This window comes from Salmo salar, unplaced genomic scaffold (assembly GCF_965601325.2).
Source record: "Salmo salar unplaced genomic scaffold, fSalSal1 ptg000519l, whole genome shotgun sequence".
NCBI lineage: Eukaryota > Metazoa > Chordata > Actinopteri > Salmoniformes > Salmonidae > Salmo > Salmo salar.
In genome coordinates this window covers 1,054,889-1,062,225 of record NW_027675407.1, presented here as the reverse complement: position 1 = coordinate 1,062,225, position 7,337 = coordinate 1,054,889, and the positions used below count along the sequence as shown (strand labels likewise).

General features: G+C 40.2%; 1 pseudogene; it reads right to left on the bottom strand.

Moving 5' to 3' along the window:
* Window positions 1-523: 523 nt before the first annotated feature.
* Window positions 524-3,701, bottom strand: LOC145876243 (uncharacterized; annotated as a pseudogene).
* Between the last annotated feature and the right edge of the window lie 3,636 nt (window positions 3,702-7,337).

The window sequence follows — 7,337 nt, the reverse complement described above, 5'->3', positions numbered from 1 at the left end:
GAAATCAGGTTGTACGTGATGTTGAAACTAACAACTAAACAAAACACATGGAAATGGGAGATATATTTTACCTCACTGGTTAGAGGACAACCTGCAGAAGACAGTCAGCTACATTTTGGAGTGATGCATTTAAATTTAGGGGTCGCTAAACAAAGGAACACAACACTTATTTGTCATAACTCATCGATATCATGCTAAAATCATTTGTGTGACAGAAGGGAGATGAGGTTGCACGTCCTGTTAAAACTAACAGCTCAAAAACCACACGGAATCTGGGAATAATGTGTACATCACTGGTTAGAGGACAACTTGTAGAAAACAGCTAGCTACATTTTGAAGTGGTGCATTTTGATTCCAGTGGGTCACCAACGTGGTAAGTGTAACAACTTTTTTGTTAGTCACTTTTAGTTAAATCTCATAAATAGTAACTCTTCCATTTCAGAGCCTGGATTTTCCCCCTGAGGCTAATATCCATATCATGTTGAAATCAATAGAACAGGGGACAAACGTTTAGGGTTCTACATTGGGACATCATTAAAATACTCCTACTACAATGTTCAAAAATTCTACATTGTGACATTAGTTCATTGATATCATGAAACAACTCCTTCATGTAAGTAGTTTCTGACATTTGATCAGAGATCTTTTATCAGATTATCTCTGGTCACAGCTATGAGGTTTCTCTCCTGTGTGTGTTCTCTGGTGTTTAGTCAGACGACGAGACTCAGTAAAAAACTCTTCCCATACTGATCACAGCTATTCGGTTTCTCTCCTATGTGTGTTCTCTGGTGTTTAGTCAGACCCCCAGACTCAGTAAAACTCTTCCCACACTGATCACAGCTATATGGTTTCTCTCCTGTGTGTGTTCTCTGGTGCACTGTCAGATGGCCAGATTGAACAAAACTCTTCCCACATTGACCACAGCTATAAGGTTTCTCTCCTGTGTGTGTTCTCTGGTGTAGCGTCAGAGTGCTAGATGCAGCAAAACTCTTTCCACATTGATCACAGCTATAAGGTTTATCTCCTGTGTGTGTTCTCTGGTGTAATGTCAGATGGCCAGATTGAACAAAACTCTTCCCACATTGACCACAGCCATAAGGTTTCTCTCCTGTGTGTGTTCTCTGGTGTAGAGTCAGATTGGTAGATGCAGCAAAACTCTTCCCACATTGATCACAGCTATAGGGTTTCTCTCCTGTGTGTATTCTCTGGTGCACAGTCAGTTCTCCAGATCGACCAAAACTCTTCCCACATTGATCACAGCTATAAGATTTCTCTCCTGTGTGTGTTATCTTGTGTTGAGTCAGAATGTTAGATGTAATAAAACTCTTCCCACATTCATCACAGCTATAAGGTTTCTCTCCTGTGTGTGTTCTCTGGTGTTTAGTCAGACCCCCAGACTCAGTAAAACTCTTCTCACACTGATCACAGCTATACGGTTTCTCTCCTGTGTGTGTTCTCTGGTGTGATGTCAGATTGCCAGATTGAACAAAACTCTTCCCACATTGATCACAGCTATAAGGTTTCTCTCCTGTGTGTGTTCTCTGATGAATGTTAATGCCTGATGAGGTGAATCTCTTCCCACAGTCAGAGCAGCAGTGAGTTCTCTTCCCTGTGGGTCTCTGCTGGTGTTTATTGAGGTGTTCTGATCTGGAGAGACTCTTCTCTGCCTCTTCAGCATCATGAGGTTGTTGAGGGTCCCCAGAGGATCCACGATAGTCCCGCCTCTCTCCTGTGTGAACGGCAAAGTCAGACAGATGGTTAAAGGCCCACAACAGCAGAAATCCATTGTTTATTTGAGGTAAAAGGTCGTACCCATGAAGTTGTACAACAATTGACGTCTGTTCAATTATTTGACAATTAAGACAGTCAACTTAGCAACAATCATATTTTGTCTTGTTTTCACATTAGTAGTAACTAGAAATAAGTTATTCATGTTGTTGAAACTCTAAGCAGTGTACCAGACGACTTTTGGTCTCCAATATAGGCCCCTTTCTGTGTTTGCTAAAATTGCGGCACGAGGGCGATGCACATGCAATCTGGTTGTAGAAACTCCTCCCTGCTAATGAGGAAACCACTAGTTATGGATGTAGTATATCTGGTAATGAGGAAACCACTAGTTATGGATGTAGTATATCTGGTAATGAGGAAACCACTAGTTATGGATGTAGTATATCTGGTAATGAGGAAACCACTAGTTATGGATGTAGTATATCTGGTAATGAGGAAACCACTAGTTATGGATGTAGTATATCTGGTAATGAGGAAACCACTAGTTATGGATGTAGTATATCTGCTAATGAGGAAACCACTAGTTATGGATGTAGTATATCTGGTAATGAGGAAACCACTAGTTATGGATGTAGTATATCTGCTAATGAGGAAACCACTAGTTATGGATGTAGTATATCTGCTAATGAGGAAACCACTAGTTATGGATGTAGTATATCTGCCTGGAGCAAAAATGGTGAGCTAAGATTTTAGTTTTTCACAATGTATTCTGAATATTACAGCGCAAGATCAGGAGTGCTACTCAAGGAAACTCACATTAAGCTCTGTGTCTATTCACTAATTCACCACCATGGGGGAAAACTCAGGGGAGTTCTCATAGGCTGACAGCAAAAATAGCCTCCATTTCCAGGTTGCTTATGAGTGCATTTCACATTACTTTTGGATTATAACTGTAAGGCTCGTTTGAATCTCCTGCTTAATATGTTTGTGTTATTGTCGCAAATCAACTAATTTATACTTAAAAAACACTTCAACCAGTAAAATGCTCTTTAGCTAGCTTTGCCATCAGCCTGAAACTGAGGGTTTGTACATTTGCATCTAGACGTTCCGCTAGCGGAACGCCTCACTAATATCCAACGGTAGAGCGTGGCGCGGAATACAAAAACCTTAAAAATGCTATAACTTCAATTTCTCAAACATATGACTATTTTACACCATTTGAAAGATAAGACTAAGTATCTCTGTGTCCAAACAGACTAACGAGACCCCGCTGTAAATCAAGCAGACAATAACACACTATAAACATCAATTTGTTAGGGATGTTGGATCCAACATGGAGCACGGCATAACTGCCTTTACCAGAGTAATGAATGAAGAAGCACTTTGGTTGTTGTTGCATGTCGTGATGTTTGTCATGTGACTGTCATTCAGAAAATGATTTCCTGGATCAGCTGATGATAGTTGAACATGTGACTGGAACTAAACAGCTACAGTATTAAGAATTATGTGTTATTATTGAAGAACCACGTTAATGACAGTATCCATTTGGGTGTTGTCAATAAAGTTAAGATGACTCTTGGTTAGAACCATTGGATTTAGCAAACTCTGAAATGATTTCGGATTTCTGTGCCCATGAAAACTGTTTTCCCAGCGTAATATAAGGAGACACTAAATGTTACGTAGGTAGAGAGCATTTCAGAGATCTGAATACAAAAAACTGTCTGACAGCAAGATCCAGTATTTAAGTTGAAGTTCATCATATGACAAGCTTAATGTTATGACTATAACTACTGTTCCCTGAAGGAGGGAAACTAGGTACAACATACTATTAAATCCGTGCCTCTCTGGAAGCCCCGCCTTCCACAGGTGATGACCGTGAGGCTCGGATTTATTCCTTAAATTTAATACCGCTCTTCACCAACCCAGGAAAGGGCAGCGCCAAACACGTGTTGCACCTCGTTTCCCGCCTTCATGGAAGAGTAATTATAATCAAAGTTACACTCCCTTTCAGTCGGTCAACTTCGGTACAACATACTATGGGAAAATACAATCATTCCCCATGCCGACCCAATCGGATACTAAATGAAACGACCCCTGGCAGACCACCCAGACCTTACCCTGCAAGATTGTTGTCAATTTATTCATTGTCTTTTGTTTGAAACTCCTGTCAATGTTGAGTAAGGACGGGCACCTGATTACACATATAGAAGTAGGATTAATCTACCTGGCCTGTACACAAATGTAGGCCTATAAATGTGCCCATTTGGGGATGTCTGATAGTATTTCAACCTGGTCGAGAATAATTTTTATTTTATTAACCTCTTACATCTAGACGTTCCGCTAGCGGAACACCTGCTCCAATATCCAATGATAGGCGTGGCGCGAATTACAAATTCCTCAAAAATACAAAAACTTCAATTTCTCAAACATGTGACTATTTCACAGCATTTTAAAGATAAGACTCTCCTTTATCTAACCACACTGTCCGATTTCAAAAAGGCTTTACAGCGAAAGCAAAACATTAGATTATGTCAGCAGAGTACCAAGCCAGAAATAATCAGACACCCATTTTTCAAGCTAGCATATAATGTCACAAAAACCCAGAAGACAGCTAAATGCAGCACTAACCTTTGATGATCTTCATCAGATGACACACCTAGGACATTATGTTATACAATACATGCATGTTTTGTTCAATCAAGTTCATATTTATATCAAAAAACAGCTTTTTACATTAGCATGTGACGTTCAGAACTAGCATAACTTCCGGGGAATTTGCTAACAATTTACTAAATTACTCACGATAAATGTTCACAAAAAGCATAACCATTATTTTAAGAATTATAGATACATAACTCCTCTATTCACTCGATATGTCCGATTTTAAAATAGCTTTTTGGTGAAAGCACATTTTGCAATATTCTAAGTACATAGCCCAGGCATCACGGGCTAGCTATTTAGACACCCGGCAAGTTTAGCACTCACCAATATCAGATTTACTATTATAAAAGTTTGATTACCTTTTGTTGTCTTCGTCAGAATGCACTCCCAGGACTGCTACCTCAATAACAAATGTTGGTTTGGTCCAAAATAATCCATCGTTATATCCGAATAGCGGCGTTTTGTTCGTGCGTCCCAGACACTATCCGAATGGTAAAGAAGGGTCGCGCGCATGGCGCAATTCGTGACAAAAAAAATCTAAATATTCCATTACCGTACTTCGAAGCATGTCAACCGCTGTTTAAAATCCATTTTTATGCCATTTTTCTCGTAAAAAAGCGATAATATTCCGACCGGGAATGTCCATTTAGCTAAACAGAGGAATGAAAACAAACCTTTCGGTCGACGCGGGCACGAGCCTGAGTCTCACAGTACTGTAACCAGCCACTACCCAAACGCGCTACTTTGTTTCAGCCAGAGCCTGCAAAGCCACGATTCCGCTTTTTGCCGCCTTCTGAGAACCTATGGCAGCCGTAGGAAGTGTCACGGGACAGCTAAGATCCTCACTCTTCAATAAACAGAGACAAGAAGAACGACACCTTGTCAGACAGGCCACTTCCAGCATGAAATCTTCTCAGGTTTTTGCCTGCCATATGAGTTCTGTTATACTCACAGACACCATTCAAACAGTTTTAGAAACTTTAGGGTGTTTTCTATCCAAAGCCAATAATTATATGCATATTCTAGTTACTGGGCAGGATTAGTAACCAGATTAAATCGGGTACGTTTTTTATCCAGCTGTGAAAATACTGCCCCCTAGCCATAACAGGTTAATACACGTGGGTGGTGTTTATATATGGAAAAATACACATTCGAAATTTTCAACCAATCGATTGGTAGAAACAAAATTAGACTCTTGGTTGGCCAAGATTTATTTTAGTTGGGGACAGCACTAGAAGATGATTTTGGGGCTCCCGAGTGGTGCATTTCAGTGCTTGAGGCGTCACTACAGACCCTGCTTCGAATCCTGGCTGTATCCCAACCGGCCGTGATTGGGAGTCCCATAGGGAGACGCACAATTGGCCAAGCGTCGTCCGTCATTGTAAAAAAGAATTTGTTCTTAACTGACTTGTCTAGTTAAATAAAGGTTACATTTGAAAAATATAATAAAACATAGAGCATTCAGAAAGTTCAGACCCCTTCCCCTTTTCCACATTTTGTTAAATTACAGCTTTATTCAAATGTTTAATGCCCATCCAAGAGACTGTCGACCAATCATGTTCACATTGTCATGCTGTGACACGCAGTTCCTAAAATACATGTTATAAACTAAGCTAATTGTCCCAAAATCCCTTTTAAAAAGTCAGGGTACGAGTGAGAAACCGTCAAGGCACCAACTTTGAGAAGGTTCTAAAACAAAGGTTTCAAACCAATTCATGAATGTTATTGAATCATATAAATGTTATTGAATCTAGGTATGTTTCACCCTTAACGTAATTGAATCTATGTATACAGTTGAAGTCGGAAGTTTACATACACATTAGCCAAATACATTTAAACTCAGTTTCTCACAATTCCTAACATTTAATCCGAGTGGAAATTCTTCCCTGTCTTAGGTCAAGTAGGATCACCACTTTATTTTAAGAATGTGAAATGTCAGAATAATAGTAGAGAATGATTTATTTTAGCTTTTATTTCGTTCATCACATTCCCAGTGGGTCAGAAGTTTACATACACTCAATTAGCATTTGGTTGTATTGCCTTTAAATTGTTTAACTTGGGTCAAACGTTTTGGGTAGCCTCCCACAAGCATCCCACAATAAGTTGGGTGAATTTTGGCCCATTCCTCCTGACAGAGTTGGTGTAACTGAGTCTGGTTTGTAGGTCTCTTTGCTCGTACACGCTTTTTCAGATCTGCCCACAAATGTTCTATAGGATTGAGGTCAGGGCTTTGTGATGGCCATTCCAATACATTGTTGTCCTTCAGCCATTTTGCCACAACTTTGGAAGTGTGCTTGGGGTCATTGTCCATATGGAAGACTCACTTGCAACCAAGCTTTAACTTCCTGACGGATGTCTTGAGATATTGCTTCAATATATCGACATACTTTTCCTTCCTCATGACGCCATCTATTTTGTGAACTGCACTAGTCCCTATTGCAGCAAAGCATCCCCACAATATGATGCTGCCACCCCTGTGCTTCACAGTTGGGATGGTGTTCTTCGGCTTGCAAGCCTCCCCCCTTTCCCTCCAAACATAACGATGGTCATTATGGCCAAACAGTTCTATTTTTGTATAATCAGACCAGATGACATTTTTTCAAAATGTACGATCTTTGTCCCCATGTGCAGTTGCAAACCGTAGTCTGGCTTTTTTTTATGGCAGTTTTGGAGCAGTGGCTTCTTCCTTGCTGAGCGGCCTTTCAGATATAGGACTTGTTTTACTTTGGATATAGATACTTTTGTACCTGTTTCCTCCAGCATCTTCACAAGGTCCTTTGCTGTTGTTCTGGGATTGATTTGCTCTTTTCGCACCAAAGAACGTTAATCTCTAGGAGACAGAACGCGTCTCTATCCTGAGCGGTATGACAGCCGCGTGGTCCCATGGTGTTTATACTTGCGTACTATTGTTTGTACAGATGAACGTGGTACCTTCAGGCGTTTGGAAA